We start from the raw sequence: 13,342 nt of genomic DNA on the forward strand, positions 1-13,342 counted from the left end.
CTCACATAAGATGAAGAGTTGACTATGTACAAGGTTTATTAGTAAGAAACTATGAGCAATATTAAAAATATGAGATATTTTGGGTATAATGATTCCATTTTGATACATATGTAAGGAAGGGGAGTCCCTTCAATGCTCACATAAGATGAAGAGTTGAATATGTACAAGGTTTATTAGTAAGAAACTATAAGCAATATTAAAGATATTTTGAGCATAATGATTCCATTTTTGACACATATGTAAGGAAGGGGAGGGTCTTTAAACCATAATAAGATAAGAGTTGAAAGGTCCCACGTTTTTTTCGGGATGTCGTTCAGTATTCCGTCCCCAATAGATAGGTAATCCGCTCTCTGTAAATGAAAGGAGGGAGAAGTGGCACTCGGGCCTGACCATGATGTGCCTATAGGCAGGGAGCATATCCGTGTCTATCTGGCAACACGTTGAATAGGGCATGGTCACCCAAAAAAGACTCCGATTTGCCAGCTTTCGGCCTCATCTTTCTGAGGCGCCTACTTCACATGTGAAAATTGAGTTTTAAATCATAAAAAATTGAGATATTTTATCTCTCCTCTCTCCTAATTCAAGTCTAGTTCCAAAAAGTAGCTTAACTGACCTAAAAATGGTCAAAAATTGACCAAACTGATTTGGAAAATTCTAGAATCAGTTTGTTTGGTTAGGAGCTCAATTTTTCCTATAAATAGAACCTCCCCCTTTGTTGAAAAATAATAGTGTTTAATGCATTGTTACTCTATTTCACCCAAGCCAAGAACTATGAATTTATTAATAATTCACTAGTTTTTGACATTTCCCTCTTCTTCCAAAGATTGGTTGGCCACTCTTGTTCGAACAAGAGTTGAACCCTCAAACCATCAAGCCAAAGGAAAGCTTTCAAAGTCATTAGTAAGTTGGTGATTCTTCTTTTCACTTATTTTATGGTTTCTATGGCTTTAAATGGTTTTTATGCTTTATGTCTTCTCTAAAAATGTTATGCTTCATTACAAAAAGGCATTCCCCTCTCTTCTCTAACAACATCAACCAATCTCTATTCTAGGTGAATGGTTATTTGATTAATGTCAAGTTTTTATAATGTTTGTTTCAATTAAGTGGAAAAATATTTACTTTAGGATTATGCATAAAAGATGAATATTTTATTGTAAAAGTGTTACTTTTAGCATATTTGAATTTCATGCATAGAGGTATGCAGCATAAAAGATGAATATTTTATTGTAAAAGTGTTACTTTTAGCATAATTAAAATTCATGCATAGAGGTATGCATAAAAGATGATTATTTTATTATAAAAGTGTTACTTTTATCATTTTGGAATTTCATGCATAGAGGTATGCATAAAAGATGATTATTTTATTGTAAAAGTATTACTTTTATCATATTTGGATTTCATGCATAGAGGTATGCATAAAAGATGATTATTTTATTATAAAAGTGTTACTTTTATCATATTTGGATTTCATGCATAGAGGTATGCATAAAAGATGATTATTTTATTGTAAAAGTATTACTTTTATCATATTTGGATTTCATGCATAGAGGTATGCATAAAAGATGATTATTTTATTGTAAAAGTGTTACTTTTATCATATTTGGAATTCATGCATAGGATGATTACTTTATTGAAAAAGTATTACTTTTATCATATTTGGATTTCATGCATAGAGGTATGCATAAAAGAAAATTTTTATACTAAAAGTGTGATTTTTATCATAAATAGATTTTATGCATAAGTTAGATGCATAAGAGAAATTCTTTTATTCTAAAAGTGTAATTCCTACTAAATTGAATTTATGCATAGGAAGACGCATAAAAGATTGATTTTTTATTGCAAAAGTGTCATTCTCATTTAAAATGAATTTATGCATAGGAAGATGCATAAAAAATTAATTTTTAATCCGAGAGTGTTAGTCTCCTTAAATGGAATTTATGCATAAATAGATGTATAAAGAAATCTTATATCAAATATAAGAACACTCTTATATTCTATAAATAGATATGAGATGTGATAGGATGTGATAAGAGGTGTATGAGATGTGATAAGATGTGATAAGATGCATATGAGATGAGTTAGGATGTGATAAGATGAGTTAAGATGTGATAAGATGTGTATGAGATGTAATAGGATGTGATAAGAGGTGTATGAGATGTGATAAGATGTGATAAGATGAGTTAGGATGTGATAAGATGAGTTAAGATGTGATAAGATGTGTATGGGATGAGGTAAGAAGTGTATGTGATGGGATAAGATGTATATGGGTTGTGATAGGGTGAGAATGGATGTGATGTAAAAGAATAGATGTGAAGGCATATGTGGTTATATAAATGGGAAATGTGGATGTGGATGTATGTATGTGGATGTGTATGTATGGATGTATGCATGTAGATATGGATGTATGAATGTGGATGTGGATGTATGGATGTGAATGTGGATGTGTATGTGTGGATGTATGAATCTGGATGTGGATGGATGGATGTGAATGTGGATGTGAATGTATGGATGTATGCATGTAGATGTGGATGTATAAATGTGGATGTGGATGTATGGATGTGAATGTGGATGTGGATGTGGATGTATGGATGTGAATGTGGATGTGGATGGGATGTGAATGTGGATGCGTATGTGTGGATGTATGAATGTGGATGTGGATGTATGGATGTGAATGTGGATGTGTATGTATGGATGTATGCATGTAGATGTGGATGTATGAATGTGGATGTGGATGTGGATGTATGGATGTGAATGTGGATGTGGATGTATGGATGTGGATGTGGATGTGGATGTATGGATGTGTATGTGGATGTGTATGTGTGGATGTAATAAATAGTAGCTTCATCATCATTCAAGGCTCAACAGGCAAGGGTTGAGAAGCAAGGGCTTATATTTAAAGTGGAAAGAGCGGTGGTCACACTGGTATATTTGCAAAACCAAGAAAGTTGTGGCCACTATGATTCTCATGGATGAGGTAGAGGACGCCAGTGGATGATGAATTTCCATTTGATGTTGGTGCTATGGATAATGGACACATTATATGATCAACATGATATCCCAAAAGTCTCAAATTTCTGAACTTTTAGTATGTGTTTGTTCTATATCTAGAGAGCTAAGGGTGGATAACAAGGATCCAAGTATGCTAAGATCAGTGGGATGGATCAATGAGAGAGTTACTCACATTCTAGTCGATTTGGGGAGCACTCATAACTTTGTCAACAATCACAAATCTCTTAACTCATTCAACCTCACTCTGATGGAGTTTCCCATTACCTTCCAAGTACAAGAGGCTAAGGTGAAAAGGAGGAAACTAGGATGGCATGCCCTTCTACCAAGGTTGTTTAGTGGTATTGGACATGGGTCATATTTAATTGATAATAGGGTGTGACTGGTTGTCAAGTGATTTAGTGGTATTGGACATGGGTCATATTGATTTGATAATAGGGTGTGATTGAATCGTCTTTACTTGTGACTTCTGTGTAAATCTTCAACAAGGGATCATAAACTTTGACCATCATGGGACAGCAAGTAGTGCTTGCTACAAAATCACTTATATAAGAGTTCTCTTTGATCACCCCAAAGAAATTAAAAAGGGAACTCAATACTCTTGGCACCATCTATGTGCTGCATTTGGCCCAAGAAAGGATGGACAACACATAGATAAAGAAATGGCAACCCTTCTTACGGAGTTTGAAGATATTTTTCAAGTGCCAAAACAAAGAGTTTGCTGCCCAAGAGCGAGATTGATCATTCCATTATACTTGAACTGACGAATGCAAAGGCCATCAATAAGTCTCCCTATCAATTGTAAGGTGGCAATTGTAAGGTGGAAAGAGTAGAAGTGGCTAAGTGGAAGATCTACTTTCCATGGGGTCTTATTCAACCCTCATACAATCTTCATTTTCTTCTCCCGTTCTATTGGTGAAGAATAAGGATGGGTCTTTCTACATGTGCATTGACTATCGTGACTTGAATAAGGTCACTATCAAGAATAGGTACCCTATCCCATGAATTGATGATCTCTTGGATGAGCTAAGGGAGTGAAATTCTTCAACGAGATTGATTTGAGATCGGGATACCATCAAATAAGGATGAAGGAGGGTGATCAAGAGAAGGCCGCGTTTAGGATTGAAAGGGATCGTTTCATTTTATGGTCATGCCCTTTGGACTAACAAATGCACTAGCTTCCAATCATTGATGATGAATAGAGTATTGGCTCCTTTTCTATTCAAGTTTGTGCTAGTATTCTTTGATGACATATTGATATATATCAAGAACAAGGAGCCGCATTTGTTTCATGTGAAGTAAGTGTTTAAGGTGCTTTGAAAGGAAGAATAAGCATTTTGCAAAAGAGAGCAAATGCACATTCATGGTCGATGAAGTGGAGTATCTTGGACATTTAGTGGGATGAAGAATTTCAAGGGAAGCTTCATCGACAACATGGCTACCCTAACAGTCCTACATGCTATTTTTGGAGAAGGAGTTTGCCGGCTTCACGACATTCGGTTTCCCTATTCCAAATGTATTCGAGGCGCATTTTTGAAGACCTCTCTACTTCCCATGGGTTTACATTGAGATTACGATTCAATTGTAAATATCTTGTATGATTTTGAGGACAAAATCTTTGGGAAGGGATAGTTTGTCATGAACCATAGAGCTTGATTTCCACATGTACATAGGGGCCCATGGGCAAAAGGAGAAAGTGGCTATAAATAGGGCTTGGGAGACATTGGTAGGATCTTTTGATATCTTTTGACACTTTTACTAACTTTGGTCATCTTGTACCTTTGGGCTCCATCTATGGAGATATGGCCTTCCATGGTCATCCTCTTGGTGAGAGGTTAAACACACTTAAGCTATTTGTACATCTTCTCTTGCTACATGCACTTATAGATTTTCTCTCTTTTGTATATTCATGTGATGAGCCATTTGATAACTAATCTCATGATTAATGGATGCTAGATTCTTGCTTTGATGTGTTTGATTCAATACTTTGCTCTAGATCCATTTCAACTGATCGTGGGTGTCAGATGCAAAAGGTTTTATTTGTAATTCTTAGTGGACATTTCCATAATATGGAGTCGCTTGGTTATTATGATGAATTATGAAAGAAAGGTGCATCTAGATTAGCCTAAATTATCCTAATCAGCCTTGATTAGGGAAAGCTAGAGAGATTAGCACTAAAGAATATGGAAAGTAAAGTGTAATGAGTATCAAGAAATATGGCAAAAGGTTAAAAGGAACAATACTCTTAGAGCACATGCCTTATAGTCCCAAGGCCCATGTGCCCTAATCCCACATGTAAATGACCCTAAGCCCATGTGCATGTACATCCTAAGAACACTTTGTTACAAACCATCCCCTCCTAACATGATTTCATCCTCGAAATCAAAGGGTGGTTGTGCCCAAAGAAAAGACATATACAAGTGGCTATGTACAAAAGCCAAAAATCACATCTATGCCGGAATGTCAATGTCGTAGAAGACCCATACATGAATCTTATGACCCCAAGAGGATAAAGGGCTCCCGCCCATGATGATGCTATCTATGCAACCATGTGGATGGAGAGGAAATCCGAGGCATGCAAAATCCAAGGCAATGGTCTCGCAATAATTTAGTGCAAGTGGAAAGGATAAGGAACCACTGTCAATGCCAATGTAGAGAGAGCCAATGTGATCTTCAGTTCATAGCATAAATATATATATATGTATGTATATGTATATATATGTATATGTATGTATATATATATATGTATATGTATATGTACATGTATGTATATATATATATATATGTATATATATATATATATACATATATGTATATGTATATGTATATGTATATATATATATATATATATATATAATAGTAGCTTCATCATCGTTCAAGGCTCAACAGGCAAGGGTTGAAGAGTTGGGAAGCAAGGGTTGAGAAGCAAGGGGTTATATTTTAAGTGGAAAGAGCGGTGGTCACGCTGGTATATTTGCAAAACCAAGAAAGTTGTGGTCACTATGAATCTCATGGATGAGGGAGAGGACACCAATGGATGATGAATTTCCATTTGATGTTGGTGCTATGGATAATGGACACATTATGATCAACATGATATCCCAAGAGTCTCAAATTTTTGAACTTTTAGTATGTGTTTGTTCTATATCTAGAGAGCTAAGTGTGGATTACAAGGATCCAAGTATGCTAAGATCAGTGGGATCGATCAATGAGAGAGTTACTCACATTCTAGTCGATTTGGGGAGCACTCATAGCTTTGTCAACAATCACAAATCTCTTAACTCTTTCAACCTCACTCTGATGGAGTTTCCCATTACCTTCCAAGTACAAGAGGCCAAGGTGAAAAGGAGGAAACTAGGATGGCATGCCCTTCTACCAAGGTTGTTTATCATCTTTATACACTTGGGAAGGTGATTTAGTGGTATTGGACATGGGTCATATTTATTTGATAATAGGGTGTGACTGGTTGTCAAGTGATTTAGTGGTATTGGGCATGGGTCATATTGATTTGATAATAGGGTGTGATTGAACCATCTTTACTTGTGACTTTCATATAAATCTTCAACAAGGGATCATAAGCTTTGACCATCATGGGACAACAAGTAGTGCTTGCTACAAAATCACTTATATAAGAGTTCTCTTTGACCACCCCAAAGAAATTAAAAAGGGAACTCAATACTCTTGGCACCATCTATGTGCTGCATTTGGCCCAAGAAAGGATGGACAACACATAGATAAAGAAATGGCAACACTTCTCACGGAGTTTGAAGATATTTTTCAAGTGCCAAAGAGTTTGCTGCCCAAGAGCGAGATTGATCATTCCATTGTACTTGAACCGAATGCAAAGGCCATCAATAAGCCTCCCTATCAATTGTCTAAGGTGGAAAGAGTAGAAGTGGCTAAGTGGAAGATATACTTTCCATGGGTCTTATTCAACCCTCATACAATCTTCATTTGCTTCTCCCTTTCTATTGGTGAAGAATAAGGATGGGTCTTTCTACATGTGCATTGACTATCGTGACTTGAATAAGGTCACTATCAAAAATAGGTACCCTATCCCATGAATTGATGATCTCTTGGATGAGCTAAGGGAGTGAAATTCTTCACCGAGATTGATTTGAGATCGGGATACCATCAAATAAGGATGAAGGAGGGTGATCAAGAGAAGGCCGCGTTTAGGATTGAAAGGGATCGTTTCATTTTATGGTCATGCCCTTTGGACTAACAAATGCACTAGCTTCCAATCATTGATGATGAATAGAGTATTGGCTCCTTTTCTATTCAAGTTTGTGCTAGTATTCTTTGATGACATATTGATATATATCAAGAACAAGGAGCCGCATTTGTTTCATGTGAAGTAAGTGTTTAAGGTGCTTTGAGAGGAAGAATAAGCATTTTGCAAAAGAGAGCAAATGCACATTCATGGTCGATGAAGTGGAGTATCTTGGACATTTGGTGGGAGAGAATGGCATAAAGGTGGATCCAAAGAAAGTGGCATGTGTCAAAGATTGGCCAACACCAAGCAATTTATGTGAGATCCCTGTCCCCACCGCACAACAGATTCGGATGTTATGCAGCGGAAGTAGCATTTCTTGCGCGGGACAGGGTCCCACACTGTAACGTACCCATCTTCACTAATAAAGAAATGTCCATGTAATTATAAGTTTTTATGGCATAAATATCAATGATTTTATTATTTGAGTTATTTCTACTTAGAATCTTCAAATTCTGAGCCCAAATTTGGAATCTGCGTGCGATTTTACCCTAATGTAGGATTTTACAGCATCCAAAACGGACACCGGATCAAGCCTATACGCTAATTTTAATCATTTTAGTTAAAAAACGGCGACCTTTAAACCTTAATAAATGCACGACCGCACGTCCGATTGACGAACGGTCTGAACCCCTGCGACCAGGAGAACCTCTCGGACAAAAAAAAATTTCGCCTCCCGGGGCGGTCCGGCACGCAAATCGAGGCGGGTGCCCCAAATTTGGGTATCCCGCCCTAAAATTTGGTCCGTACACACTTACTAGAGCGCCCGTACAATGGCCGTCCAAGAACCAAAGGATGGCCGCCCACTGTATGGTAGGGACACCCAGACCGGATAAGGTACATGCGTACCACTCCTTTCACAGACAACCGACACCGTACCTTTCCCGTAGACCCATGCAGGCCACTGATCCATAGCCTTTGAAGGTACACCGTCCTTTCGTCCCTGCTTTGCGCAGCGCCCGTACCCTCACCCCTCAGCTATATAAGCCCCCGGTGCTCCTCAGTCGGCACGCACTTCTGTGTAGCGTATGCCCTGTTGTGCTGCCGTCCGTACCGCCGTAACGTACTTGCTGCAAGTACAGCCGCCCTTGCGGCAACCCCTCTCACACCCCCTCATTTGGCTCTTTTCAGATAAGCCAGTTTTCCTCCACCCTCCTCTTGACATGGACCAGTGCCCTTAACTCTTCTTCCCCCCCCCCCCCCGTGTGAATAGACTTACAGAGAGGCTTGCAGCCACCCCTCCCAGCCCTCTCCACGTTTTTGCCTTTGGCCTTAAGGACATCTCACAAATTCCCCCCCCCCCCCCATTTGCGTAGACTTTAGTAAGGGATTCTTGGCTCAAGCGAGGGTTCGTGCGCCGTATTCTTTTGCTCATACGGTGAGCAAACGAGCTCGGAATTCAGATCCGACTGAAGCGTTTTGATCGCAGCAGCAGCTCTACAAGGCGACGCCTAAGATGGCCTCATCCCGGAGACGAAAAAATATTACCTCAAGAGGCGCACGTAACAACGAGATGGAGGGAGATGCGCCCAATGCGGCTCCAGTCCTCCCTTTTCAAGTCCCTCAAGGAAACGGTGGCCAGGTTAGCTTGGTTAATTTTCAAAAGAAGAGATTTTTTCTTAAATTAGTATTAATGAATGGTGTCTTTTTCTTTTAAAATAAGGACATAAAAATTATATGAAATTATGAATTATGTGATGTTGTTTTCGATAAATTGCGTTGAAATTGCTATCTTCATGAATTGTGAATGCCATACTTAGAAAATTGCATTGAAGTTGTTATCTTTGGAATTCAAGATTTTTTTTTTTGGCTTCAACGCTAACCCTGTTCCGTGCTTGTGTAGCCGGGCGGCGTCATTAGCAAAGCCCGGGAATGGCCCAAGGTATCCCTCATATCTTTGGGAGAATAAGGATCGCCGATTGAGGCGAGAGATTATGAGGCTGCCTAGTTTTGAGGGCCCAGGCTAGTGCGGTAAATAAGCCCACCCTAGTGTGCAGACATCCCTCTGAGGGGCGGGAGGATCGAGCGATGGAGCCTGAGAGGGCGACAGGCCGGCTTGAGTCCTCGCCAGCGGCCGACGATGAGGTGTATGGTCCCGTAGGGTTTTGCCCAACATGTAGAGGCTGGAAGGCCGAATTCTAGATCATCGGCAGAATAAGAATAAGAGAGCCGGATTGGCTAGAGCCGGATTGGCTTGTATGGAAATGGATTCATGTATAAACTTTTTATATAATTGCATCTTGTCTTTGGTATGATGGTATTGTGTAAGAAGGCTGTTTTAACGAACCTTGTGAAGAAGGGTCCTAATTAAGGAATATGTTTATTTATGTCAAACAGCGTGGTAGTATTAATTAGAAAACAAATTGATGCGTGAGTAGGGTGGAAAGTGGGAGGATGGAATGCCCTGACGGCACCATCCTACGGACGGGTGGACCCGATTAGTCGGGTAGCTTTCCAACAGATTAAGTGAAAGCCCTACGTTAGATAGTTAGGTTCTTGGGCAACTTTATTCTAGAAGACTAGGTCAGCGGCTGTGCCTTGCATAAGATGAGGAAAAAAGCGTTGTCTCTAGAAATCAAGTCTAGTAGTTGCCCAATTTTTGAACAATTGCCCTATGGGTGATTTGATGTTTAGAAAATCACGCCCCCCCTGCGGGATATAGCTAGGTCATACCTATGAATCATATCCTTGGATCTCTATAGGGTCAAGGTGTCGATGAATAGGGAATTTTTCCCAAGATAAGACTTAGCGGACTATCTTAAGTGTTTCTCCCATTTTTAGAGGGAGGAACCTTACAATTGGTATCAGAGCAAGTTTGGCTCCTAGGAATTGCAGTTTAAGGACTGTTTTGTAATAAATGTTTTACCTAACGTAATGCTAATTAGTAAAGATATCCTACTTAAACAAATAAGTTAAATTGATGTTTGAATGATTGTAGGAAGAGGAAGATGCCTACTCCAAATTTCTAGTTTTCCAATGCATCTTCGAGACTGCTAGTCATTGCTCGAATTTCGAGTTTCGCGACACCATGGTGCAGATATTAGAGAAGATATCCCTCCCTCATTTCTCTCGTATTCAGAGAGGATGGGGTAGAGATTTCTGGAGTCGTGGGCCGAGATACTTCATCATCCGAGCAGATCAGATTGGGAACCTCACCACCGACCTTAAGCGGATTCGTTGGATTGAGAAGCTGAAGATGATCCGCTTATTTTGGTTCGTCGGTACCCCCAGGGCCGACACCTCGGTGACTATAGATGGGGTTCACATACCTCAGGATCGTTGGGTGTATGACAAAGTGATGCAGGTCTTACCTACTGATAGAGTAGCAGTGTTGGGACCTACCCCAATCCAGAGTTTACCACCCTTACCATCAGTTTTTAGAGTCTTAGAAACTACAGCGGAACCCCCATATTTCACATATGTGGACCGCTCTACCCTTATGTCACAGTGAAGCCTAGGAATTTCCCTTGATGTCAAATAAGACTAATTATATTAGTCTCAGATCTTTGTAATAAAACTTGTCCTTGTAAATATTTGGAAATAAAATAATTTCAATGGTTTTACTCTCCAAAAATTAAGCGTTGTGCAAATATGAATCTTGTAATCTTAAAAATTGTTTTTACGATGATGGCCAGGATGACCACCCTCCACTTCCCAATGCGCTTTATACCGATACCCAGGAGAAGAAGCTCCTGCTCAAGCAAATGCAACCTCCCTCCTTTAAAGGAGAAGGTTCAAAGGTTGAGAAGGATGCTGAAGTCTGGATTGAGGCGATGGACGATTATTTCTCTGCTGCCGGTACTGGAGTAGCAAATCAGTCTATGCTCGCACGGTTTCGCCTCACTGGAGATGCTAAACTCTGGTGGAAACAGTGGTGCCGTGACAAGGAAGTCACTGAGCATTCTCAAACGTGGGAAGACATCAAGCAGGCAGTGAAGGAAAGATATCTTCCTCCATCCCATGAATCCATAAAGATGAATGAGTTCTTTAGTCTTAGACAGTGCAGCTTAACTCTTGAGGACTACTATTCCAAATTCATTACCCTTCGGAAGTATGCCCCAGCTATGACTACTTCCCAGCAAGTGGCTCGCTTCTGCCAACAAGGGCTAAATGAACCCCTAGATTCCCGCCTTGAAGCAATGAGGCCAAGCACATTACAGGATGCTCTCATACGAGCTAAGCCCCTTGTGAAAGAAATGAAGGCTAACAAACCGAAGAATCAAAAGAGATCTTACCCTGAGGCAAACCTTAGAGATCAACCCTACAAGAAACCTCAACAGAATTTTCCCTATTACAACAGAGGGCGACAAGGCAACTCTTTTGCCCCTCGCTCGTATGCTGCTTCTTCCAGAGAAGGCCCTCTGTGTTTTGAGTGCAACGAGCCGGGACACTTTAGAGCCAACTGTCCCAAGATGGCAACATCATTCCCCCAAGGTAACAAAGGAAATCAAGGCCGTGGAACCCCTACCCACCAAGGTGCAAGAGGCAGTGGTCGTGGCAGAGGCCGCGGAGGAACAGTTGCTAGAACTGCCTGTGTTATAAGTGAAGAACCGACCTTGGAAACGGCTGAAGAAGAGCGCGCCACCGTCCATGCGGCGGTAGAACACCAAGGTCCGAATAAACAATTTGGTGTAATCCAAGCCCCCGCCACTCATCACGGTAAGCCATTTCAGCTTTTGATTGATTGTGGCAGTACCCATTCATTCCTTTCTCCTAGGTGCTTGCAAAAATTAAACTTGAGTCAAAAATCAGCTAGAAAAATGATTGTAGAGTTAGCCAGTGGGAAAGAAGTAGTATCTCGCCACTCTATAGGAAACCTTGATTTTGAGCTGGGTAATGAGCAAACTCATGGTCACTTTAGAGTCTTGCCACTAGGAATTTATGATGGAATCCTTGGGATGGATTGGTTAATTGCAAACAAAGCTAGCATTCATTGTAACCAGGGGAGTATCACTTTTGAAAATGAGCATGGCCAAGTAATATCTGTTCAGGGAATCACAGGAAAACCTAAGTCTAGGGTAGTCAAGGCAAAACATCTTCTCAAGGGGACACATAAGGGTCAGCAAGTTTTCCTAGTCAAACTCAACAAAGTCATTGAACCTAGTATGGAGACAGAACCCTCTTGGCTCCAAGAATTCTCTGACATCTTCCCTGACGAGCTTACAGGGTTACCGCCTCCTCGAGAAGTCGACCATGAAATCGAGGTGATCCCTGGAGCTCAACCCGTCTCAAAAACTCCCTATAAAATGTCCCTTCCTGAAGCCATTGAACTTAAGGAGCAACTTTCCCAACTCATTGAACAAGGATTTGTACGCCCCAGTAGCTCTCCGTGGGGAGCACCTGTTCTTTTCCAAAAAAAGAAGGACGGGACTCTCCGCCTCTGCATAGATTATAGAGGGCTAAATCAAGTCACTGTCAAGAATAAGTATCCTATCCCTCGCATCGATGAACTTCTTGACAGGCTTCATGGGGCCAAAGTCTTCTCAAAAATAGATTTGAGGTCTGGTTACTATCAGATCAAAGTCAAGGAAGCAGATATACCCAAAACAGCCTTTAATACCCGTTATGGCCACTATGAGTTTACTGTAATGTCATTCGGGTTAACCAATGCTCCTGCAACCTTCAACCGCCTAATGCAAGATATATTCCGCCCGTACTTGGATGAGTTTGTGCTTGTTTTCTTTGATGACATCCTAATCTACTCCAAATCAATGGAAGAGCATGAGGAGCATGTGCGTAGAGTTCTGCAATTGCTGCGCAGACACAAACTCTATGCCAAGAAGAGCAAATGTACCTTCTTTACTCATCAAATTGAGTATCTTGGATTCATCGTCTCCAAAGATGGCATCTCAGTAGACCCCGCCAAGGTCAAGGATATTCTAGAATGGCCACCTCCTAAATCAGTTCGTGAAGTTCGTGGATTCTTGGGAATCACGGGTTGTCATAGGATTTTTATCAAAGATTATGCCTTGGTAGCTGCACCCTTGACAGATCTTCTTAAGAAGGATTGCAAAATAGTGTGGCTGCCAATCCATCAAAACAGCTTTGATCAGCTGAAAGTCA

The sequence above is a fragment of the Cibotium barometz genome, chromosome 49 (genome assembly GCF_041138505.1).
Source record: "Cibotium barometz isolate CiBa-2024 chromosome 49, ASM4113850v1, whole genome shotgun sequence".
NCBI lineage: Eukaryota > Viridiplantae > Streptophyta > Polypodiopsida > Cyatheales > Cibotiaceae > Cibotium > Cibotium barometz.